Source organism: Sceloporus occidentalis, unplaced genomic scaffold (assembly GCF_023333645.1).
Source record: "Sceloporus occidentalis isolate IW3139 unplaced genomic scaffold, rSceOcc1.0.p SCAF_16, whole genome shotgun sequence".
In the NCBI taxonomy this organism is placed as follows: Eukaryota; Metazoa; Chordata; class Lepidosauria; order Squamata; family Phrynosomatidae; genus Sceloporus; species Sceloporus occidentalis.
Window position 1 is genome coordinate 10,194,618 of NW_028316996.1, and position 27,827 is coordinate 10,222,444.

The 27,827-nt window shown below is 41.2% G+C and overlaps 2 pseudogenes; both read right to left on the reverse strand.

Moving 5' to 3' along the window:
- Positions 1-1,889: 1,889 nt before the first annotated feature.
- LOC149303016 (DNA-dependent metalloprotease SPRTN pseudogene) lies at positions 1,890-2,585 on the reverse strand (annotated as a pseudogene).
- A 4,994-nt stretch (positions 2,586-7,579) lies between these two features.
- LOC149303017 (DNA-dependent metalloprotease SPRTN pseudogene) lies at positions 7,580-8,275 on the reverse strand (annotated as a pseudogene).
- Between the last annotated feature and the right edge of the window lie 19,552 nt (positions 8,276-27,827).

A 27,827-nucleotide genomic window follows, 5' to 3' on the forward strand; every position in this document is an offset into this window, starting at 1 on the left:
AATTGTTAACATTTGATAATTTCATATTATCCAAAATTTACCAAAGGGCCCCGCACACAAGCCTCCCATGTGCAGTGTTTCTGTAATGGAGCTCACTTTTTCAGTTTGGGATTATTAACACAGGGATAAAAGCTAACTGGGATTCGGCTTGCCCGGACCCTGAAAACATATCAAAGACTAGTAACTACAATACAGTTTACTGATTTGTGTTCACGTAACCATTTTCAAAGGTGCCATGCTTCACTAAATGATCAAATTAATATATTTCCAAGTTTAAAATAAAAATGAATGTAAAATAAACTATTCCTTCAGTATACACTGTTCACACCATAAGGTTAAAAGCATGGTGGTCAGACAAGCCATATCTGGGGTCTCAGTGACATATTGGCGGATATAAGTCATATTGAGGGGTCAACAGGCATATCTGAGGGCAGAGTGGCATATAGGGGGTTTAAGGCATATCTAGGGGTAGTAGGTTATCTGGGGGGGGCATAAGACATATATGGAGGCAGAGTGACATATAGGAGGTATAAGGAACATCTGGGGACAGAGTGGCATATAAGGTGGTCATAAAGCATATCTGGAGTCACAGTGGCATAATGGGGGGTATAATGCATATAGGGGGTATAAGGCATATCTGAGGGCAGAGTGGCATATAGGGGGTTTAAGGCATGTGGGGGGGTTATGGCATATCTGGAGTGGTTATAATGCATATATGGGGCAGAGTGACATATAGGGGGTATAAGGCATATCGGGGGGGGGGCAGAGTGACAAGCCTGAAGTCAGATGTGCATAACTGGGGGGCAGGTTGGCAAATAAAATGAAAGAAAAACAAGAAATGCATTCTTCTCAATCAGTTTTTATTAAATATGAAAAAATGGTTTACATGTGAATATTTACTATTAAAATGTTTTTCTTATATGATAGTCTTATATTCAGGCTTCCCCCCTCCCCTAAATTAATATTAAAATTTGGGGGGTCATCTTATAATCGAGTAAATACGGTCCTCACAGTTCATGGCTCTTTTCTTTAGAGGTATGTGGAGACTCAATGACAACTCCAAACACAGCTTAAATTAATCGTATGATATGACATTCTGACGTTATTATAAAACAGGTTATTGATTGACGAGTTTGTCCAACGTACTAGAAGCCATAAGAGGTCTGCCAAGTTAATTTAATTCCCATCAGCCACTTCTTGCTCTATACCGAGCAACCTTTACCAGCAAACTCGCTTCAGCAGCTTTGCTTATAGCCTCACCGCGCCGTTCTGGTCATGTAGCACCGTAAACTGGGCTTGAGCTAAAGGAAGGCGGCTGGGACAAACTTCTTTGAAACGCGAATTAACTTTGTTGCTGGGCTACGAGAGCTGCTTGTCAATTAACGATACCCAAACAGCTATGCATGAACTTCCCAGACGGCATTGCTGTGATGACTTGCAGCGAGCTCAATTGCGTTTGAGTTGTGGTTTTAGGTATGAAAGTGTGTTTTATTCCTGTAGATATAATTTTGTCAGATAGATGTTTCCCTTGCAGAACTGAAAATAAAATGTTGTGCAATTTTGGAAATGTGATGATTTATGCCAAATAACGTATCACATAAATCATACCTCCCAAGTGTCTCTCTTTTGGACCTAAATTGACCCAATACCACCTGTTCATCTTTCCTTAGCGCTGAGAATGTTTGGTGAGCCCAAAATTATTAAAGATGCCTGTCTTTATGCACTTATCTATATATCTATATATCTATAGTAAGGAATTCAATAGAAATGTTCACTTGGGTTTTAAACAATTTTATTGGTATATAATACAATCAAGAACTCCAAGTAACTAAGTAGCACGAGAACCATGTGCTGATCAGTATGTATAGATGTTATCACATAGCAATGAATTATTTGTCCATTCTGGCCCTCTTGCTGGGCAGTTCATGGCCACTGTTGTCATTTGGAGTGGCGGTTGGTGAACTGAAACTCCTCTTCCTCCCTTTTTGAACGTATTTTTTGGGCTCATTCACTTTAATAAATGTCCCCCCACAGGTAAGCTGATGGTGTGACCACCAACGTTCCCGAGCAGAGGGTGCCCGATTCATTGCCCGCCTTATGAAGCCAAACCTTGGCCCCCAAGCCCTGCAGGGTCCATCACAGAGCCACCAGTGCTTTCTGCATTTAGCAACCTCTGCATGGAAATTGTGGTAGATGGAAATGTTGGCGCCAGTGATGTTGTTTATGCGCTCCATGTGTTTGCAGAACTCCGGACCGTGGTCTCCTTCATCTTTGTATTTGTGTGTCACACACAGGTAAGCGTGAATCATTTCGTGGAGAAGGACCTCAACAAGATCTTTCCTTGATCTCAAGCTTAGTAGTGGCTTGCTGATATAAATAGTGCACAGGTCTTCATTTATCTTGTAGCGACAAAGCCCGGCTTTTTGTGTCATCCTGTGGCTCCATTTTACTTCCACCCACATCAACTTTCCCTTGAAAAACTTGTGATTAAGTGACATGAACAATTCCTGGAGGTTGGGGTTTGGGTCCAGCACCTCCCAAGCAGGATCAATAACTGATAAGCACTCAGGATCTATATAATCCATCGCACTGGGGAAAAGCTTCCACAACTAATCAAGTCTGCCACCGCAACAGCTCCCTCTCACAAAAATCAAGTAGCAAATGGGATGACTGTAGAAGCTTATGATACTATGATGTCATAGTGAGTTATTGATGTCCATGCATAGTGGTGATCTCGCCCAGCACTAAGCTGCGTACACAAACTCACTAAAACTGCAAAAAAGTTGAATGCTTCAACTTAACCAACTTTGCTGCACTCTATGACCTTCACGGCCAGGGTTTTTCCCACCCTACTGTCCAAAGCTTTTTGCGCAATTTTTTTTACCAATCGCAATTTCCATTTTTGCTATTTATTGTATCCACACAATTTATATATTATTTTTTCCGCTCTCAAGGAGAGATAGGGCTTTCGCTTCATGCAATTTTTTTACAAACTACACTGCTGTAAATTATTGTAAATTAATTAAATGAACATTTTTTTTCCTTTCTCAGGCTTTCTTTGACTGTTCCTTTCCCCACAACTCAGGCCTTCTCAAGTATAGAAATATGTATGTTCATTAACACAAAAAAACAAAAACATTTTGATGGAATGACTGTTCAGGATGACAAAAATGGGGAAAGGGAACACTAATTCCAGTCATATGCTCTATAGTGTTCCACTTTATTAATATTCTTTATTAGAATTGTTTTAATTTTTAAAATATCAGTGTTGTATTGAAACAGTGCTAAAAATGTATACCTTCAAATTTTATTCATCTTAAAAGTATTTGATATGTTTTGAAAAGTCCGATAACTGCACACAAGTTGGTGTCCAGAGTGGCCAAATTCTGTAAATCCGTTTGTTTTCCTTTCTTTAATGAAATGGCAATAATGTCAAATGTGCTATGCAGCCAGTATAATTTTTAATGAGTTGGCTTTATAAATTGTTAAATACACATTGATTGTATATAGATTTCTTCTCTCTATATAAATGTATATGAGAAATTAAACTTAAGAACCATCATGGCTTCCGAATTTTATGATGAACTTTAAACCTCATATTTTAATACATGGGTACAGTAAGTCAAAAAGCTTACTCTGGTCGGCACTGTTTATTACTATAAAACATGTAATAAAAACCACTTTGACAATATTTTATATAGGCTTCTAAGCAGCAATGATAATTAAGCAATATGTAAAACAAGGTAGCTAGCAGTACCGTATTTGCTCGATTATAAGACGACCCTGATTATAAGACGACCCCCCAAAATCTGAATATTAACTTTGGAAAAAAAGAAAAAGCCTGAATATAAGACGAACCTAAAGGAAAAAAGTTTTACCAGTAAATGTTAATTCATGTAAACTATTTTATTAAATAAAAGCTATGATTGAGAAAAATATTTTTTTTGTTTTTATTTCCTTGTATTTTCCAACCTGTCCCCCAGTTACGCACATCTGCCCCCAGGCTTGCCACACCAATATGGCACTGTGGCCCATGATATGCCTTTTAACCCTCTATATGCCACTGTGCCCCATGGCATGCCTTTTGACCCCCTATGCGCCACTCTGCCTCCAGAAATGCCTTTTACCCCTATATCCCATTCTGGCATTTAGGGGGTTAAAATGCATATTATGGGGCAGAGTGGCATATAGGGAGGTATAAGGCATTCCAGGAGGCAGAGTGGCATTAAGGGAGTTAAAAGGCATTGTATAGAGCACTCTGCCTCCAGAAATGCCTTATACCCCTATATGCCACTCTGGCATTTAGGGGGTTAAAAGGCATATTATAGGGCAGAGTGGCATATAGGGAGGTATAAGGCATTTCAGGAGGCAGAGTGCTCTATTAAATGCCCCCTTAACGCCACTCTGCCTCCTGAAATGCCTTATACCTCCCTATATGCCACTCTGCCCCATAATATGCCTTTTAAACCCCTAAGTGCCAGAGTGGTAAATAGGGGTAAAAGGCATTCCAGAAATGCCCTATGCCCCCATTTAACACACACACACACACACACACTTACCGGTGCTTCCAATTTCCTGCTGTATTGCCGAGGCAGCGGGTTGACGTCTCCTTCCACTGCAGCCAGAAGGAGGTGGAGTTGGCAGCGGGGGTTTGTCTGCGTCCGTCGCGGATACCTTCCCCGGCTGTCAGAGATCAGAGTTCCCCGCACCGGTGCGGGGCAGTCATGGTTGATGGGGTGTTAAGGGTTAATTTTAGGGGCAGACATGGTTGATGGGTGTTTAGGGTTAATTTAATGGTGAGGGTTAATTTAATTAATTTAATAAAGTTAGCTTAAGGTGCAGTTGCAGGTAAAGGGGAATGTAAATCCTGGGGGCAGTGATTATTAATGTATTATTTATAACAGTATGGTGATATTATCTGACTGATTCGAACCCCAATGAAGGCAGAGAGTCGTTCAAAGATCCGGATCTTAAGATCACTGTAAGATTCGGATCCCTGTAAGATCCGAATCTTTGAACGACTCTCTGCCTTCATTGACATCACTGGAGGCAGGGGGGAGGATTCATAATGAAAGGGGCGGGGCCAATCATTAGTGTGCCTGCACGGAGTTACTGGAAAACGGTAACTCCTGTGAGTCACACTGAGTGATCCGAAGATTCGGATCATGAATCGGATCATTTCAGTGAACGAATCGAAATGATCCGATTCACTTTAATGATCCGAACTTCCCATCACTAACCTGTAGCCCTGCAGCAGCTGGAGGGCCACATCTCCCATAATGCTCTTTCAGCTCAATGGCTGGCAGAGGAGTATGGGAGATGTAGTCCTGCAGCAGCTGGAGGGCCGCAGGTTGGACACCCTTGCGATACAGAAATGGAGTAAACGGGCAGGATTTTTCAGCTGCTGTTTTAGACTGAGTGTTTTCAACTGTTTTGTTTTAAATTTGTGCGAGTATACAAACCGACGTTGTCAATGAGTAAATCTAAATAGTATTACCGGTAATTGTTTCTTTTATCTTAACCCAGTTTAGGAATTTTCCACAAACTATTGCCGATATATTTTAATACAGTTAATGCATAGAGATTGCATTATTGATTTCATTACACTTGGCTGCGAATCTTAGATTGGGAAATGTTTTCTTTATTTGAAAATTACAATTTTTTTTTTATTTTTTTTTTTACACATGGAATTGTTAACATTTGATAATTTCATATTATCCAAAATTTACCAAAGGGCCCCGCACACAAGCCTCCCATGTGCAGTGTTTCTGTAATGGAGCTCACTTTTTCAGTTTGGGATTATTAACACAGGGGTAAAAGCTAACTGGGATTCGGCTTGCCCGGACCCTGAAAACATATCAAAGACTAGTAACTACAATACAGTTTACTGATTTGTGTTCACGTAACCATTTTCAAAGGTGCCATGCTTCACTAAATGATCAAATTAATATATTTCCAAGTTTAAAATAAAAATGAATGTAAAATAAACTATTCCTTCAGTATACACTGTTCACACCATAAGGTTAAAAGCATGGTGGTCAGACAAGCCATATCTGGGGTCTCAGTGACATATTGGCGGATATAAGTCATATTGAGGGGTCAACAGGCATATCTGAGGGCAGAGTGGCATATAGGGGGTTTAAGGCATATCTAGGGGTAGTAGGTTATCTGGGGGGGGCATAAGACATATATGGAGGCAGAGTGACATATAGGAGGTATAAGGAACATCTGGGGACAGAGTGGCATATAAGGTGGTCATAAAGCATATCTGGAGTCACAGTGGCATAATGGGGGGTATAATGCATATAGGGGGTATAAGGCATATCTGAGGGCAGAGTGGCATATAGGGGGTTTAAGGCATGTGGGGGGGTTATGGCATATCTGGAGTGGTTATAATGCATATATGGGGCAGAGTGACATATAGGGGGTATAAGGCATATCGGGGGGGGGGGGCAGAGTGACAAGCCTGAAGTCAGATGTGCATAACTGGGGGGCAGGTTGGCAAATAAAATGAAAGAAAAACAAGAAATGCATTCTTCTCAATCAGTTTTTATTAAATATGAAAAAATGGTTTACATGTGAATATTTACTATTAAAATGTTTTTCTTATATGATAGTCTTATATTCAGGCTTCCCCCCTCCCCTAAATTAATATTAAAATTTGGGGGGTCATCTTATAATCGAGTAAATACGGTCCTCACAGTTCATGGCTCTTTTCTTTAGAGGTATGTGGAGACTCAATGACAACTCCAAACACAGCTTAAATTAATCGTATGATATGACATTCTGACGTTATTATAAAACAGGTTATTGATTGACGAGTTTGTCCAACGTACTAGAAGCCATAAGAGGTCTGCCAAGTTAATTTAATTCCCATCAGCCACTTCTTGCTCTATACCGAGCAACCTTTACCAGCAAACTCGCTTCAGCAGCTTTGCTTATAGCCTCACCGCGCCGTTCTGGTCATGTAGCACCGTAAACTGGGCTTGAGCTAAAGGAAGGCGGCTGGGACAAACTTCTTTGAAACGCGAATTAACTTTGTTGCTGGGCTACGAGAGCTGCTTGTCAATTAACGATACCCAAACAGCTATGCATGAACTTCCCAGACGGCATTGCTGTGATGACTTGCAGCGAGCTCAATTGCGTTTGAGTTGTGGTTTTAGGTATGAAAGTGTGTTTTATTCCTGTAGATATAATTTTGTCAGATAGATGTTTCCCTTGCAGAACTGAAAATAAAATGTTGTGCAATTTTGGAAATGTGATGATTTATGCCAAATAACGTATCACATAAATCATACCTCCCAAGTGTCTCTCTTTTGGACCTAAATTGACCCAATACCACCTGTTCATCTTTCCTTAGCGCTGAGAATGTTTGGTGAGCCCAAAATTATTAAAGATGCCTGTCTTTATGCACTTATCTATATATCTATATATCTATAGTAAGGAATTCAATAGAAATGTTCACTTGGGTTTTAAACAATTTTATTGGTATATAATACAATCAAGAACTCCAAGTAACTAAGTAGCACGAGAACCATGTGCTGATCAGTATGTATAGATGTTATCACATAGCAATGAATTATTTGTCCATTCTGGCCCTCTTGCTGGGCAGTTCATGGCCACTGTTGTCATTTGGAGTGGCGGTTGGTGAACTGAAACTCCTCTTCCTCCCTTTTTGAACGTATTTTTTGGGCTCATTCACTTTAATAAATGTCCCCCCACAGGTAAGCTGATGGTGTGACCACCAACGTTCCCGAGCAGAGGGTGCCCGATTCATTGCCCGCCTTATGAAGCCAAACCTTGGCCCCCAAGCCCTGCAGGGTCCATCACAGAGCCACCAGTGCTTTCTGCATTTAGCAACCTCTGCATGGAAATTGTGGTAGATGGAAATGTTGGCGCCAGTGATGTTGTTTATGCGCTCCATGTGTTTGCAGAACTCCGGACCGTGGTCTCCTTCATCTTTGTATTTGTGTGTCACACACAGGTAAGCGTGAATCATTTCGTGGAGAAGGACCTCAACAAGATCTTTCCTTGATCTCAAGCTTAGTAGTGGCTTGCTGATATAAATAGCGCACAGGTCTTCATTTATCTTGTAGCGACAAAGCCCGGCTTTTTGTGTCATCCTGCGGCTCCATTTTACTTCCACCCACATCAACTTTCCCTTGAAAAACTTGTGATTAAGTGACATGAACAATTCCTGGAGGTTGGGGTTTGGGTCCAGCACCTCCCAAGCAGGATCGATAACTGATAAGCACTCAGGATCTATATAATCCATCGCACTGGGGAAAAGCTTCCACAACTAATCAAGTCTGTCACCGCAACAGCTCCCTCTCACAAAAATCAAGTAGCAAATGGGATGACAGTAGAAGCTTATGATACTATGATGTCATAGTGAGTTATTGATGTCCATGCATAGTGGTGATCTCGCCCAGCACTAAGCTGCGTACACAAACTCACTAAAACTTTGCAAAAAAGTTGAATGCTTCAACTTAACCAACTTTGCTGCACTCTATGACCTTCATTGCCAGGGTTTTTCCCACCCTACTGTCCAAAGCTTTTTTCGCCATTTTTTTTACCAATCGCAATTTCCATTTTTGCTATTTATTGTATCCACACAATTTATATATATTTTTTTCCGCTCTCAAGGAGACATAGGGCTTTCGCTTCATGCAATTTTTGTGTGTATAAGCCATCATTTAATATGAATAATATTTAAAAAGATAGAATAATTATGAATAAAAAAACTTGGAGTTAAAAATAAATTTTCAATAATACATACTAAATATCAAACCTCTTCTTTTCTAGGATCCAGTGGCATCACTACAGTCACACAGGGCCGAATAAAATTTTGCACCCTACCCTGTTCCTGTTCATCTTGTGGTAAGGGTACAGCCTCACACCTATATATATACACATATATATACACATACTGTACATATATACATGTACTATACACTGCCGTTACGCATGCCTGCCCATACATACACACATATACTTCCCTTACACACGCTTGCTTGCACACATACACACACACTGCCCTTACACTCGCCTGCCCATATATATATATATATATATATAAACTGCCCTTACATTTGCCTGTCCATACAAACACATATGCACTGCCAATACACATACATATACACTGCCTGACACAAGCCTGCTTATACAGACACACATATACACATGCAATGCCCTTACACACCCCTACCTACACATACACTACCCTTACATTCCTGCGCATACATACATATACACTGCCCATCCCATACACACGCCTGCCTGCACATAAACATATAATGCCCTTATGCACCCCTACCAGGCCCGGACTGGGACAAAAAATAGGCCCGGGCATTTAAGCCCAAGCAGCCCATATTTATTTATTTATTTATTTATTGTTAAAGCCCACCCTTCATGTACCATGTTTGCATTTACTCATTCGCACAAATCATTAACACATTCATTAATGCAGTCTCACAAATCATTCAAGCAATTCATCCACACATGAATTCATTAATTGTCATACGCATTCACACAATTCATCCACACATTTATTCATTCTCATACGCATTCACACTACCCCCTCTCCCCATCTTATCTGCCCCTTCTCACTATGTACCCCCTCTCCACTATGTACCCCCTCTCCACTATGTACCCCCTCTCACTATCTATCCCCTCTCCCCATTTCTCACTAACCCCCCTATGCCCCTTCTCACTGCACCCCCCTCCCTCACCCTACTTACCTTGTTGCCGGAGCAAGCAGCAACTGCGGCCGGACCGGACTGACTGGGCCTATGCGGCCTCTACGGCCGCATTAACGCAGGGCATAAGGGGCACCTGCCCCTTCAGCCCGCCGCAACTGCGACAGGGTCCGCCATTCTAAGGGGCCGGGAAGCCCCCACCAGGGCCGGCCTTAGGGGTCTGCGACCGCACAGGGCTTACATTAAAACATCGGGGGGGGGGGTGTTAACTTTATTTAACATCCTCCTTGTTAAATAAAGTTAACAAAAACTTTATTTAACATGGAGGATGTTAAATAAAGTTAAAAAAAAAAAACCCCGATGTTTCTATTTAAACCCTGTGCGGCCGCACACCCGTAAGGCCGGCCCTGGTGGGGGCTTCCCGACCCCTTAGAGTGACGGACCCGGTTGCAGTTGCGGCGGGCTGAAGGGGCAGGTGCCCCTTATGCCTTGCGTTAATGTGGCCGTAGAGGCCGCATAGGCCCAGTCAGTTTGGTCCTGACTGGGCCTATTTTAAGGTAGGGGCCTGGAGCTGCAGCTCCATCAGCCCCTAAATCAATCCGGCCTGGCCCGGCCCACCGGGCAAACGCCCGGTTTGCCCGATGGCCAGTCCGGGCCTGACCCCTACCCACACATACACATATGTACTGTCCATATGCCCTTACACAAGCCTGCACACATATACACATACACTGCCCTTACATTTCTGTCCATACACACACTACCCTTACACACACACATATGCAATGCCCATATACACTGCCTACATACATGCCTTCCCATACACGCAAACATACACTGCTCTTACACAGGCCTGCCCATACATACAGTACACACACTGATCAACCAATACATTCTGACCACTGACAGGTGAAGTGAATAACACTGATAATCTTGTTATCATGGCATCTGTCGGTGGGTGGGATATATTAGGCAGGAAGTGAACATTTCGTCCTCAAAGTTGATATATTAGAAGCAGGAAATAGCAAGGGTAACTTTAACAAGGGCTAAATTGTGATGTTAGACAACTGGGTTAGAGAATCTCCCAAACTGCAGATCTTGTGTGGTGTTCCCACAAGAGTCTGTCTGCAGTGGTCAGTAGTACCTATAAAAAGTGGTCCTTCAGAAGTCTAGTGCAGACCAATGCCTTGACAGGTCAGGACTGTTTTGAAGGAAAAGGGGACCTACACAGTATTAGGCAGGTGATCATAATTTTATGGCTGATCAGTGTATACATATACACTGCCCATACACACACACACATACACCGCTCTTACACATGCCTGCCCATACACACACGATAAAAAAAAAGCTAAATGGAAGCAAATTACTAACCCCTTAACAGGGATGTGCAATTCGTATCTCCCGACGCCAGGGACATGCAGTTCCGGGCAGGTGGTTTTTTTGTTTCATTTACCCTGCTGCGCTGGGGGGGATTTGGATCCTTCTCTCTGGCAGCCGGTGGACTCCATCATAGACGCTCCAGTGGAATTGTCAGGTAGAAGCGAAGGTTGTCTGTGCGCATTCTGCCGTATTAGACACCAGGGAGTCTGGAGCATGGGGGACAAGTCTGGGGATGCATTGGTAATTCTGGGGGCAGAGTGGCATATGGGGGGGTATAAGGCATTTCTAGGGGGAAGAGTGTAATTTCAGGGGGGTCAAAGTGGCATATTGGGGGTTATAAGGCATATTGGTGGTCATAAGGCATCAGAGCCGTAGCAAGCTCCTTTGTGTGCCCGAGGCAAGAATGGAAAATTGTGCCCCGCAGTTATTTTTTTTCACAGAGGTTATTTTATTTACACTGTCCTTACACACACATTTCTACATGCACACTGCCTTTCCACACACATCTGCCCATTAACACGCATATACGTATACACTGCCCTTACACTCGACTGCCCTTACACACATCTGCCCATTTACACACATATACACATTTACTGCCCTTACACAATCCTGCCTTTACACAGACTCCAGCTTATGAATATAGAAATAACTACACTTCTCTTACACACAAACTGTGCATACACATGGGCGTAGGAACAGGGGCGGACAGATCCCCCCCAGTAACTCATGCGGGGGGGGGCGATAATGAACAAATCTCCCCAGGGCCGTATGAACCCCCCCCCAATAGAAACGCCGCAAATGCGGCCCGCGAGACCTCAAGGTGCGGCCCACGTAAGATCGGCAGCCAGGGCAACCGATCTTACGCGGTCCGCACCTCGAGCCCTGCTACTTACCTGTGGGAGGGTCTTCTGTACTGCACAGAGGAAGCGGAACCCAGCAGCGTTCACGTGACATCACATCCTGCTTCCTCTGTGCAGTACCAGAGAACGCAGAGGGAGGCCGCGCCCCCTGCTGAATACTGTGAGCGGCATCGAGGAGCTGCAGTGCAGGTAAGGGGGTGGGGAGGGTGTTTGACTCAGTATGCGTGATTGAGGGAATGAATCTGTGAATGAATGAGTGTGTGATAGCATGGATGTGTAAGTGCTGGAACCTAGGCATGATGGGACTGTGATTGCTGTTAGCAATCACACTCCTATCATGCCAAGTCAGCCAGTACATGCTGAAACATAGCTAGCTGCCCCCCTTGTGTATTGATGCTGCCAGCAGTATGGGGTCTGCACATCACTTACAGCCACCGTGTACCAGCATGTACTGGCTGACTTGGCATGATAGGAGTGTGATTGATAACAGCAATCACAGTCCGATCATGCCTAGGTTCCAGCATTTACTGGTTGGATGTGTAAGTGCTGGAACCTAGGCATGATGGGACTGTGATTTCTGTTAGCAATCACACTCCTATCATGCCAAGTCAGCCAGTACATGCTGAAACCTAGCTAGCTGCCCCCCTTGTGTATTGATGCTGCCAGCAGTATGGGGTCTGCACATCACTTACAGCCACCGTGTACCAGCATGTACTGGCTGACTTGGCATGATAGGAGTGTGATTGATAACAGCAGTCACAGTCCGATCATGCCTAGGTTCCAGCATTTACTGGTTGGATGTGTAAGTGCTGGAACCTAGGCATGATGGGACTGTGATTTCTGTTAGCAATCACACTCCTATCATGCCAAGTCAGCCAGTACATGCTGAAACCTAGCTAGCTGCCCCCCTTGTGTATTGATGCTGCCAGCAATATGGGGTCTGCACATCACTTACAGCCACCCTGTACCAGCATGTACTGGCTGCCTGGGTATGATAAGAGTGTGATTCCTGTTAGCAATCACACTCCTATCATGCCAAGTGATATTGCTATTTTTTTTTTGTCCAGTTGTGGTGTTTTACCTACTTTTATTAAAAATGTGAGTTTTTATTATTATTTTTAAAGGTGGGGGGGGTCATTTTCGGTTTTGGCTAAGTGAACCGTGAATGTTTTGGTCCAGAATTTTCATTTTGGTGCATCCCTAGAATAAATAGAACGATTTCATTTTTAATTATCCTGAGTCCTGAATTTGTAGTCACAAAACTTTCTAGGCCCAGAAATCAGTGAGAGGAAAAGTAAAGGTTTTGTGTCATTTACTTTATTTTAATCTGCATATTTTATTAAAGGCCATATTTTCTCACAGTGAAAAATGAGTGCGGCCCGCGCACGTATACAATTCTGATGAAGTGGCCCACTGCAGAAAAAAACTTGGACACCCCTGGGGTAGACAGTGAGAAGGGGGGGTAGGGAGAGGGTAGCTAGTGAGAAGGGGGGGTAGGGAGAGGGTAGCTGGTGAGAAGGGGGGGTAGGGAGAGTGTAGCTAGTGTGAAGGGGGCGGTAGGGAGAGGGTAGCTAGTGAGAAGGGGGCGATAGGGAGAGTGTAGCTAGTGAGGGTAGCCTTTACACGCACACATATACACACACACTAGCTTAGAAACAGTGCCCATACACACGCACTGCCCATACACATACACTGCCCATACACACACACTAGGGTGACCACATTGTATTTCTGCCATTGATTGCACACCCCAAAGCCAGCCCTGGAGTCCACACTGCCCACACAGACCCTGACCAGCACCAAGATTACACACACAGGGCTTGCCATCATTGTCCCCAAACATCCCACATCATGACTTAACTTTGTCCCCAAACAGCCCACCCTGTGCCATCTTGGTCCTCAAGACCCTGCTTGTGTGATCTTTGCTGTGACGGACCGACCAGGGACCTCAGGTTGTTCCTCTCCGCCAAGAGTGAATTCTCCCTTCAGGACGATAATCCACCGGAATCCCAAGCAAAGTAAAGGGATATCACTATCCAGTAGCCAAATAACCAGGCGAGACTAGTCTTTAGGTACAACAAAAAGAATCTGTTTATTATGGCCTTTTATAGGAAGGGACACCACAGGGGGACAATACAAAAGGACACAGACGCCACTAAAATAAGGACTACACATTATCGTTATTAGATTATCTCCCATACTTTAGTGTGCCTAATATAACTATTTTTATTATCTTTTATTTATATAGCACCAACACTTTACGCAGCGCTTCATACAATACATATATTCAAGGGGTATCACAAGACAAGAATTGACAAACCAATACATTAGGTGGAGAGAGCTCTGCTCGCAAGCTTACAATCTAAACAAAATAAGGGAATAAAATAAATTTTTATTAATAGCACAATAAAGAGCCTTCATGTCACTGGATAACATTAACTGAGGGGCACAATCCGTGTAAATAGTGAAGTCATAGAGTCCATCAAAGTCCCGGGACCACTGAGTGGAAGAACCAGCGGACCGCACACGAGGTGGTAGATGCAAACAGTTCCATAGGAAACAGTCCTAGGTACCGCTGGCCTTCGGAGTTAACTTACTCGGTGGTCGATGTACTCAAAAAAAATTTGGGGTGTTTTTTTTCCCTTTTATTTGTCAACCTGCCCCCAACAGTTATGCACATCTGCCCCCCTATATGCCACTCTGCCTTCCTGATATGCTTTATAACCTCCTATATGCCACTCTGCCCCATGATATGCCTTTTATCCCCCTTTATGCCACACACCACACATGCCCAGGGATGTAAAGATGAAACAGTGAAAATAGCAACCTGATCCCAGTAGGAGAAAAGGAAAGCGACGTGAGTGACATGTCCGCCGACAGCTAGCGATGTCAAGTCCAGAAATAGATCCAGGCAGTCGGTGCAACAATAGCAGAGGGGTAGGTTGACTCTAGGAACCGTCACATTTGCCTTTCTACAAATCTGTTATACATCTATGATACACACAAACACCTTTACAGTCACTCACTAAGTCACACTTTCATTCACATAATTAATTCACACAAGAGGTTTATTCTTTCACTCATTCACTCATTGATTCCTTCTCTCACTCATTCTCACTCTTTATTTATTTCAGTATTCTTATTACCCCTTTATCTCTAGTTACCTCTCCTCCTTTTTTTCACTATATACGCCCTCCTTTTTCTTACTATCTACCCCCTCTCCTCTTCTCACTATCTACATACTATCTACGCATATACACATATACACAGTCCTTACAACCCTTTCTTCCCATCTCTTACCTTTCTCACTTTCCATCATCTTCAATTATCCTGCATCATACATCATCTTCTTTCTTCCAAGCTGTCATGGGAGCGTGAGGTCTGTCACTCCAGGCCTGTCCTTTAGTGCTCCCTCATCACTATGCCCCGGCTATTGATGCAGAGCGCCGGGGTGACATTATATCCCATCATTTGCCGGTTTGTAGTGCGGTGTGAAGTGCGCCCCAGGGGAGGTGGCCTCTCTGATCGCCCCTCCCCTATATAGACGCTACTATTTTTTTTAGGGGCTTCATGGTGAATCACATTGCTGGCAGCAATGTAATTCACCACAAGGCCCCTAGAAAGCTGGGCCCCTGGGCAACTGCCCATGCATTTAGATGGTTCCTTAATGTTGGGCTCGTTAGGGAGATCCGTGATCTTCCCAAACAGCCCTGGAGGCTGCATCTGCTGATCAGGCGGCTGTGGGCCCCCTCGCAGCTGCGCACGAGGCAATTATTGTACAGAATTGCTTTTAATCTGAATATTTAACAATGAACGGACACTGATAAGGAAAGCAACAGTAGTGGAAATTTAAGGCGAGTGTGTGTATGTGGGAATGTATGTGTAAATCTGTTGATTAAAAGATACATCGCTAACTTGTTTTTATCCTTTTAAATGTATTTGTAGTTTTGTTTTTGATAAGTGTGGGATCATATACTTGCAAAGATTTGCCTCTTAAAAGTGCACTACCGTCTGAGCTGGATTTAAAAGTGTTTTAATTACATAGAGACCAGGGCCGGACTGGGACTGAAAAGCAGTCCTGGAAACATTTGGAGACCATTTGGTCGAGCTCTTATACCTACACGCACCTCTTATACATACCCGAGTCACACTATTTGCCATACAAATAACTATAAAACATTCTTTTGATCACATTATTTGTATTAAAATGCCAGAAAGCAAAAGTGTTATACCCCTATATGCCACTCTGGCATTAAGAGGGTTAAAAGGCATATCATGGAACAGAGTGGCATATAGGGGGTATAAGGCATTTATGGAGGCAGAGTGGCATATAGGAGGTTAAAAGGCATTTATAGAGGCAGAGTGGCATATAGGGGGTTAAAAGACATATCATGGGGCACTCTGCCTCCAGAAAAGCCTTATACCCCTCACATAACATAATTTAAAAACGTGGTTTAACATAATTAAACATAGTAGCAACAAAGGATGGGGGAAAAAAAGCAAAACCTAATGTCCCCTTGATGCTCAGTCAGTTAAATGTCCCCCATGATACTGGCTGAGGATTATGGGAAGTATAGTACACAGCAGCAGGGAAATTGTAAAGGCTAATATGAGTATCCTACCAGGATCATCCCTTAAAGTGGGCCCATACACTCTCAAATATTAATTCATTGGAAGAGCTGACACTGGGGAGCTGAATGAGGACAGCAATGACATGGGGGGCTGAAAGGGGACAGAGGTGACACTGGGAGGGGCTGATTGGGGACAGAAGTGACACATACAGAGATTTCTTTTTTTTTTTTGATTAATCATTTAAAAATAATTAAGAATTTAAAAAGCATTATGTTGTTTGTCCCCCACGGACACACTTACATACACACACATACCGATTTTTAACAAATACAAAAAATATTATACAGTTTGTACAAAACATAAATTTGTTTACTGACCTTCTACTTCTTCCACTTTTTTCATCTCTGTCCTCTGGTAGCTCCAGGCTGCCGTTTTCTATGCTAACAGGATGTCAGTGACACGACGTCCGGTGCTCCAGCAGTTTGAGTGCGAGGGGGCTGAGCTTTCACCCCTCACCCTGCTCTCATCATCACTAGGCAGCCATCGCAGCGGTTAATGTATTTAATGCACAAATTATAGTAATAAATAGAACGTTAATCTTTCCTTTCTGATGAAGCCTACTAGATTTAATTACCAAACTAGCTAACTTCAGAAGAAATTATGAGGTGCACTTAAATCAGTCAATTGGGTCAATAGTTTCCTTTTAGCAAAATTGCTTGCAAATGCAGTGTTGAAGCTTTTCTGTAAAGTTTGAGACTTGCACCCAAGTGCCAGGAGAAAATATATATGTTCACCTACAATCCCCTATAAACAATTCACATAAACGTATTCTAATATATTTAGCAAAACCTCACTTAAGGATCTGTGACTGTTTCTAATAAGCACAATATAAAAAAACCCTAGCAGGGCTAAGCCTGAGTTTTTTTTACGTTTAGGCAAATAAATGGCAATAAATATAGAAAAGGTCCTGTTATTTTTTTTTTTATCCTGGGGGATGCTTCTCAGTTCTATAAGTGCATAGAATCTTATGTTTCAACAAGCAATGTATGCACTAAACAAGGATTTTGTTAAAAATTGTTAAAGACACATGCCCTGCAGTACTCTCTGACAGTTTTCAACCATTTTCACAAAGATTCATTTTAATTTTGTGTGTGTGATGCCATTCCATTTAAGCGTGAAGGAAATAAATCTCTTGATTAGGAAATATTTAGTTCTGCACTTTTTACAAGTACAATAGAACTGCAATGATGGAACCAATATTTTTATTTTATGACAGCAATTTTATATTATCCAAAATATGTGAAAGGCCTCCCATATGTAGTGTATCTGTGACCGAGTAGCATTTTACAGTGAAATAAGGTTTGGGATTGTTGTAATGCATAACAAAACACGCATAACAGAGACTTGGATTTAGTGGGCCCTAAAAACATCATAAAGGCCACATTTGAAAAAAAAATACCCACAGGTCCCTCATTTGTTTTAATGTAACCTAAGGTATTATCGAAAGTTCTAGCAATACAGCTCATATTTTTATACCATAAGGCAGAAGCATAGTGTAATTGTAATATTTGATATTAATAGAAATAATAATCTAAATATAAGTATAATAATAATACTAATATAATGTAATGTTTTAACTTAAGGAAGCCACTAGAGGGTGGTATATGCTAGTTCTTTAACCACAGTTTAAATTTCACATAATGTGTGTGAACTAAAGAAATCTGTTAATATAAACTAAAGAAAATACTAAATCCTTGGATTACATGGTTAACATGTTTTGGTCCATAATGTTAACCCCTTCGTGACAAAGGCTGATTTTACTTTTTGTACCCTTCGTGACAATGGCCTTTTTAACATTTCTGCGCTGCTCGTGTTTAGCTGTAATTTTCTTCTTTCCCGTTTACTGAACCCACACACATTAGATATTGTTTTTTTCAGGACAAGAAGGGCTTTCTTTAGATGACATTGTTTTGATTGTATCTTATTATTTACTACTAAAAAAAGTATAAAATATGGTGAAAAACTTAGAAAAAAATGACTGTTTCTAACTTTTAGTTGAAAAATCTTTTACTCATCTATAAAAGGTAATGAAAAAACCTGCTAAATAGATTCTACTATTTGTCCTGAGTTTAGAAATACCCAATGTTTTTATGTTTTTTTGCTTTTTTCTACCCATTATGGGGCAATAAGTACAGGTAGCGTTTTGCTATTTCAAAGCCATTTTTTCCAAATCTGGTAATTCTTCCCCCCATGTGCCATTTCGGGTATCTTTGAACCCGGCCAATGCAATTTACCCCATCAAGTCATATATTTTTGAAAACTAGACACCCCAGGGTATTTCAAATGCTAGTATTTTAACTCTTTCCATGCACCATATCTGCCACCAGTCTTTGTCAAACTTTGTGGTAGTCATTTTTTTGCATTTGTTTTGCCACACACATTTTACTTCAGGTATGAATTAAAATGTTCTCGTTTATGTCACTATCACAAAACACCCCAATATGTGTTCAGCAACATCTCCTGAGCGCAGTGATACCCCACATGAATGATTTTGCCTGGCTGTTTGGGGGCAAAAGCGCCACATTTGGGGCATGCGCATTTTTCAATGTTGAACTTTGGCATTTGGGGATCCACTGCCCATGCCCTATTTGGTACATCTTTGAGCCGGGCCATTTCAGTGTGCCCAATAAACCCATATATTTTTGAAAACTAGACACCCCAGGGTATTTCAAATGCTAGTATTTTAACTCTTTCCATGCACCATATCTACCACCAGTCTTTGTCAAACTTTGTGGTAGTCATTTTTTTGCATTTGTTTTGCCACACACATTTTACTTCAGGTATGAATTAAAATGTTCTCGTTTATGTCACTATCACAAAACACCCCAATATGTGTTCAGCAACATCTCCTGAGCGCAGTGATACCCCACATGAATGATTTTGCCTGGCTGTTTGGGGGCAAAAGGGCCACATTTGGGGCATGCGCATTTTTCAATGTTGAACTTTGGCATTTGGGGATCCACTGCCCATGCCCTATTTGGTACATCTTTGAGCCGGGCCATTTCAGTGTGCCCAACAAAACCATATATTTTTGAAAACTAGACACCCCAGGGTATTTTAAATGCTGGTATTTTAACTCTTTGCATGCACACATTTTACCACCAGCATTGTTTCAAAGTTTGCAGTAGTATTTTTGTGTGTGTATTTTTCCCACACACACCTACTTTATGTATGAATTTACAGCTCCTGGTATATGCCGCTGTCACACGACACCCCAATATGTGTTCAGCAACATCTCCTGAGTACAGTGATACCCCACATGCATGAATTTGTCATTTTTTGGGGGAACTAAAAGGCCACATTTGGTACGTGTGCATTTTTCTAATTGGAAATTAGATGTGTGGCCATCCTTCCCCCGGTGTTAATTGGGACCTTGTTGAACCTGGCCAATTCAATTTACCCCATCAAATCATACCTTTTTTAAAAGTAGACACCCCACGGGCATTTAATATGCCAGTATTTTAACTCTTTCCATGCGAGAATTGTTTTAAGCTAATATGCTAATTTTAGGACTTGCTCACAAAAATATATTTTTTATATATATATTTTATATTTTGTTGCCTTTTTAAAAAAAAATTTTTAAACATTTTTTTTTCAACTTGGAGGTTCCCCTGATAGTGACATCAGTGGGAAATGATTTTTAAATTTTACTGTTTTTTTACTATTTTTTTCTAATTATTAATTTTATTTTATTTTTTAATTTTTTTTTTACTAATCACAATGTGATTAGAAAGCTGGGCTCCATTGACTTGCATGGTGAATGCAGTACCTGTATTCAACCTGCAAGTGGAGCCAGAGTTTTCTAGATGGTCTGGAGACCGTCTAGCGAGCTTTTAAAACTTGCTTGTTTCTCTTGCAGGGCGGCGGCCATCTTCCTTGATGGCGAAGATCACCGGCAGCTGCGGCTGTGACCGCTCTCCGGAGCGGTCACAGCCCACCGAAAGGTAAGTGTTTGGTGTCGCTGGATGCCTCCTGATCGAGGCATTCCAGCGACACCATTTAAGTTTAGGAGGCGATCGTTGATCGCCTCCTAAACGCTTTTAAAACGGGCGTCCGCCGCCATACAAAGTATGGCGGCTGTTGACGCCCCGTGGAGTGGCCAGAGATGGCCCCTTCGTGCTGATCGCGGCGTTGCTGAATGCCTCGAGGTCGAGGCATTCAGCAACGCTTTTTGGGTGCAGAAAGCGAAAGTAGATCGCTTTCTGCACCCGTTTAAAGACGTGCCGGTCCTGGCACGTCAATTGTCGTAAAGCACATGCTTTTCCGTGTCGTGCCAGGACCGGCAATTGTCGTTAAGGGGTTAATCCTGACTTTTAGCAGCAGAGGTTTACGTTTATAAGCTATTGGACTGAGTGGTGGCATTTTCTAGATTCACAATGCGTGTTCTTCAAACACATAGCATATACTGTACATGTTGTAAACACAACAGCTATAGCTACTTCGATAACATAAGGTCCAGCTAGAATAGCAGTGTTTAAACATTTTATATTTACTTTCTATATATGTCTTCAGTTAAAGGGGAGTAGAAGCATTAATAAACACTCATCTACAGACACCAGACAAGCCAGGCTTGTTTTTCCCTCAGAAATCTCATGGTGCTGCCACAACCACTCTGGGTAGGCGGATGCAAATAAGGTTAATAATTATCACCTTTGCCTCTATATCCACACCTTTGTGGTTGTGGCAGCACCATGAGATTTCTGAGGGAAAAACAAGCCTTCTGGCTTGTCTGGTGTCTGTAGATGAGTGTTTAATAATACTTCTACTACCCCCTTAATTTTAAGTGGAAGGGTTTTCCATCACCTTTACTCACCATAACTTATGTTATGTTAAAGGGGAGGAGAGATAGCTATAATGAATAAGGTCATGAAGGATGGCATCCCATCTGTTTTCCATTTTTTAAAGAATGCATATTAAAGTATCTTCCTCAAGTAGAGGTTGCAGCTATAGAGCTGTAGCTCCCCCTCTCCATGGTCCAACAATTCTTGTCGCTGATTTGGTGCTTGAAGCAGCCAATCAGTGACCTCTCTCTCTCTCCCATGTTCTCTCTTTCTCTCTATCCCATCCCCTCTCCCAACACCTCTCTCTCTTCTACCTGTCTCTCCCATCCCCTCATTCACTTCTCTCCCAGTCTCTTTTCTTATTTCCCCTTCTCTTCCAACCCCTCTCTCAAATCCCCTCCCTCTTTTCTCCCCTCTCCCTCTCCCCCCCTTTGTTCTCCCTCCCATCATGAACATATTATGATCTCTCCGTCTTTCCTTTTTATTCTGCAGACCGTTCTCCATTCCAGTTGCCTCCTCTGAACTCTCTCCAGAATGTAGATTTCTTCCTAGTCCGAAGAAGGAACTCTCATTAAAATTGATGGGAGCACCTTCCATGCAAGCGCACAGGGGTCTCAGTAGAGGCAATGATGGAACAGCCTAGTGGTTTAAGCATATCATTTCCAAGCAGTTGTGTTTGGACAAGCATGTCACCTGCATGGAAAATAGACAATTGACAATTGGGGCTTATTTTTAGCCATTTTCACATACATTACAGAGGGAACAATTTCAAAAATGGAAAATATCGGTATACCTCTCTCACTAGAAATACAAAGTTAAAAAAATACCCATTCTTATTTTCTTTTTTAAATACATAGTGTAGTATCTAAAGCAGATGTTGCAAAACATATTTTTTTATCAGCAGCCGAACTTTACCTGTAGAAGAAATTCTAAGCAAAACTCCCAGTTATTGATTCTAGTAAATAAATATTGTATGTATAAATATGAGACAAAAAATGTCTGCGGAAAACACAAAGAATGGAAATGATGGTGAAACCAAGACATGTTAAAGCGGCTTCCATGCAGCCTCATCAATGAAGAATCCATTTAGTTAGATCCAACCCCAGAGCACTTGCTAAGCTAGTACTAGAGCTGATGCAGTATATCACATGAACACAAGCAACAGGTAATTCATTTGGCCAAAATGTACATTATATGATCAAAAGTGGACACATTGCCCTTAGAACTATATGAGCGTGTTCAAAACCATGGCCATTAATATGGAGTTGCTCCTTGCAGCTATGACAGCCTCCACTCTTCTGTGAAGACTTTCCACATGATTTTGGAGCGTGTCTGTGGGAATACCTGCCCATTCAGCCAAAAGAGCAGAATTTGTGATGGCATAGCAATTCATCCCAAAGGTGTTCAGTGGGGTTAAAGTCGGCTCTGTGCACACCACTCAATTGTCTCTGCATTAAAGTTGTCAAATTGTGTCTTTATGGAACTTTCTTTGTGCACAGGAGCACAGCCATGCCCTCCCCAAACTGGTGCCACAAAGTTGGAAGCATACAATTGTCTAAAATGTCTGTATGCTGTAGCATTAACATTACCCTTTAGCGGAACTAAGTGGCCTTACCCAAATCTACAAACAGTAAATTATCCCTCGTCCGCCAAGCTTTATAGTAGGCACCATGTATTCAGCAGGTAGCTTTCTCCTGGCATCTGCCAAATCCAACTTTATGAGACTTCCAGACGTGTGACACGTGACTCATCACTCCAGAGAACATGTTTCCAATAAATCCAGTGGCTTTATAGCTCTACAGCTGACTACTTCACAATGATAGCACTTACAGTGGGCCAGGGCAGAGCTTACATGGTATGAATTTCACAATCTGCCACGTTTAAAGTCTTCAGTACGACCGATTCTACTGCCAATGTTTGTCTATGGAGACGGCTGTCTATGTGTTTGATTTTATAGACCTGTTAGCAACGTGTGGGGCTGAAACAACTAAACACAATAATTAGGAGGGTTTGTCCGCATACTTTTGATCATATAGTGTATTCTGTACAATCCCTCCATGTATTTACAAAGGGGGGGCACAGCTAGTCTGTGCTTTGACATGTATATGATGGCTGGAATGCCCTTTCAAATTGTAAAAAAACCTCTTGTCCTAACCCTCACAACTCAAGAATGAATCCAGTGCTAAAAGGGTCCATTTTAAGTTAATTATATTATCATTTTCTAGCATTGCATCTGCCAAGGAATGAAATGCAAATATTTCATCATTTACCCCTGACCCTTCAGTGAATGTTGCAAGAACCTAAAATATCCATCAGTGGAATCTACTTCCAGATTGTAAAGCTCCTTCGAGGATGCCCCTCCTCGCCTTTTGTTTCTCTAAGTTGAAATTGTTATGTGATGCATTATTTGTTATGTCCTGTTCAGTATTGTACAGCACTCTGGAGTAGGATGGCACCATACATATCAATAAAAAATTGAATTCATTTTAGTTTGTTACTCAAACCAGACACACATTTCGCTGTTTATGCCATTTAAAGCAGCCAGCAAAATAATTCTCATAAGGTTGGATAGCGATAGTATACTCAGCATTAACTCTATCATTGCCTCACCTACCATTATCATCTATCTTCTTAAAAAGTTAAATAATAAAAAAAAGTTTCAATAAGAGTCGTGGGAAGCTGAAGGTTGCAACCTTTACTAATCCTGCAGCTGAGCCCAATTCCAGTATGTTTCCTTCCCCCACCTTTGAAAAAACATCTGCAATCCATTCAGTGTGCCCTTCGGAAAACCTGTCTGCTGTCTTCTAAAAAAAAACAAAAAAAAAAACAAACACAAAAAAACCTAAAACCTCTTTAGCATCAGATTTTTTTTTGAAGCGTTAAATGCAGGGCACATATAGCACACTGTATTTCTAAATGCCTCGAATTGTCCCCATTTACCATTTATTTAAAAAAACTCAGATTTGAATACATTTTTATGTTCATATCTACATTTATTGTACCCGTTCAAAGTTTTGATCAATGTATTTTATAATACTGGTTTTACAATAAATTGGTTTAAGTAAAGATATGTGTATGTATAATTTAAGACATTGAAAGAAAAAGACTAGCAAATACATGTAAACCTTTAAAGACTGATGGCTCCTGATGAACTCGCGGGGGTTAGGGAGCTGAAGGATTTGTTATGAACGGAGGGAAATAAAAATCATACAGAAAAATAGGGGTATAGGGTATGGGAACAAACCACAAACTCCTTCCTGTGCATGCAAGAAGAGAAGGCTGTTGAAGCTGGGAATGTGGAGATGAATGACACTAACAGCTGTAAGAAGAAATGGGTGCATGGGGTGGGGGTGAAAAACTCAAATATATGGTTTCATATTTAACTTTTTACTTGGTAGAAATAAGCACATTCAAGCCAGACCCTTTGAAAGCATTTTTAATCACTTTGAGCCTCACAGGGGTGATTAGTCAATAAATGCTTTGTAAAAAAAAATGATAATGATAATATTTAAAACTAATTATGATTCTGCTAATCAGTCTGCACGGATATCTTTATTGAGAAGTTAAAATGTCCATGGGGTCTCATTTTCATGCTGATAAAATCCTCATGGAAAAACTAATAGAGCTCTTTTCCAACTGTTCACTCCAAAGTAAATTAACACATCTTTAATGGAACAGTCATGCTAATTTTTGACTGTTTCTAGCTGTACCCCATCTTATTTGTATGAGACACAAACTGCAAGGCGACTTGCCACTCCAGCATCCACGATCAAAATTTTTTTTTTGGGAGGATGGCTGAAAGAGAAGATAAGCAAATGGGTCCATCTGTACCCAATTTAATTTAGATTTTCAAAAACAACTAATACTGTTTCTTGTAGCACACTACAGTAATATACATAGACCACAAGAAGCAACGTATATATGCAAACTATCTCCTGTTAAGACAGCACTTAACTCTTCAAATGGATTCAGTTTCTTTTTCATAAATCTAAGTTTTTTTGTTTTTGTTTTTTTACAAATTTATAAGATAGACTTATTCAGATTGGCAACATTAATGCAAAATTTAAGTGAATTATTGTCCTTGACAATATACATATAACATGGGCTACAATCTGACACCAGAGGAGGTGAAGTGTGACTGTGGCAATAGTCCCTTCTCACAATAAGTTAGAATTACAAAATCAAATTTCCTCAAATTAAATGAAATGCTGATATAAATGAAGCAATAATCGTTGGGAGTGATTACAGTGAGACTCCATGGTGTGTCAAGGTGAGAGGTGGGGATGTAAAAAGTAAGTGTCCCTTAATCTATAGAAGTCTGGTGGTAGAGAAGGGCTCTATCTTGAATGGATGAATCCTTTTGCACCAGTTACCAAAGGGTTTTGTTATCATGAACCCAGCCTGAGCTCTGTTATCGTGCAGAAACAGGAACAATAACAGGTTGCTGACATACTTCCTTCTCCGAGTGTTTGAATGCCGAACGCCTCCAAAATTTCAAGGTGTCATCCTACCTTTAGAGACTTAATGGGCCACCTTCATTATGGTTTGCTAAAGCCCCAAAAGGAATAAGATGTTGTCAGAAAGCCATTGAACCTCTAGATTGGCCACTGCACTATGATGCACCTCTTTTGCTCTTTTGTCACTGAAGAAAGGCTGCTCCCTGAAAATACCTCTAAACCCTCTTCTGTTGGGGATGAAAACCTGCTTCCCCTCCAGAGCCTTTTAAAAAGCAATTTTAAAAGTTTATAAGTCCCATTTTCCAGTTCCTTGAGCAGTTGATAAGGGTGGCAACCAAACTTCTTTCAGCAGGAAGATACATGCAAATCTTAATTTTCCATGTTCTATTAAAACTACGCACTGTGTGTTTAAACAATGCATACCAGTGATATTAAAGGGACAGCATACTGGGTCCTCAGAACTCCTTTCTGGAAGACTATATAAAAAGAAAAGGTTGGGGAGTTCAGGTTAACTTTATCATCGGTCTTCCCCTGTCCAGTCAGTTGAGAGGCAGGAGCAGAACGCAGTGGCTATGCTGCCATGGATAGTATAAAGGGATAACCAATTAAAGACAGACATATAGTGCTATACTAAATGAGACATATGGCAAAAATGGGATTTGCCCTTTGCTGGAAAAGCCTTGAAAATCACGGATCCATACTACTAAAATATCATCTTTAATTTACTAAAAGATTGTAAGCTCATTTGACCAGGGCACCCTATACCGTTTGGTTTCTGTAACTTCTGTTATGTGGTGCAAAACTTCTGTTTACTCATTATACAGAGGTACAGAATATGATGGTGCTATATAAACCGATAAACAGAACAGCCTTTGATGCTTTTTGCTTCGTTAAAATTCCCAAATTATTATTTCAGACAGCACGGACGTCACTATAACACCGAATTTCAGACGTTTCACTTCAGGGTATTCAACTTTATTCTTGTAGTATAATAACTTAAACTATTTACACAATGCACAGTCACTCTAACACAAACAGATACTTATTGGCCTATCCGAGAACCACATCTAACAGTTTCCGAAAAAAAGAAAGAAATATTGTGGTTTTCTCCAAGTATGGAAAAAAAAAAAAAAAGTCATCCATATTGAGCATGACCCCTTAATGTTTAAATTCTCCCAAGAGACCATTCACCAGATTCGGAATATCCATATGTTTGGCATTATCTAAAGCTCTCTCAGCCACCCCAGTCTTCAAGAAAACGTGCAAATAAGATTTTCTCAATTCCCTGTGCTGGGCCAAGGGGGGAAAAAACTCAGAAGTGCTAATCTCTAAAATATAAAATGCACAAGACCTATTTTAACCCTTTCAAAGGCATAGCAATGAAATAACCCCCCACACACACTACCAGTGCTCAAGAGATTAGGTTTCCTGGGCACATGTATAACCTTACTCTTGGAGATATTTCTGATTTTTTTAAGCAAAATTAATTCAGGCACAAAAGTACCCGAGCCGCCCTGGTTTCCTAGGTTGATTGGCTTCTCCTTTTTAAGTGTTGTATAGTTAATTGTGTATCCTTAATTGCAGGATACAGGCAAAGTAGCAGATTTTATCTAAGAGAATGTAGTACTATTTCATACAGAAATAAACAGTGGGAATTATATACATAGCAATTCCGGAGCCAATATTTGATCGTTCAGCTACATCACTGCACTGGGTGCCATGGTGACTGCTCCACTTTTACCAGTTTGCACAAGAACTTGTATTTATACTGAACCCCTTTTTTCTGAACGCGGAATCACTTGGATTTATAGTATCGCCACATGTAGATTGTGCTTGAGGGCACTATAGTTGAAAAGTGTCTTGCTTTTATTCACAGTTCTGAATAGCAAAGAAAGACAAATATCAAAACATTTAAAATCATGGGATTTCAATCTGTCATAAACTCAATGCCACCAAATAGGAAACAGAGCACACACACAACACAAACATTTTTTTAAACTAGGTTTGCGTGTA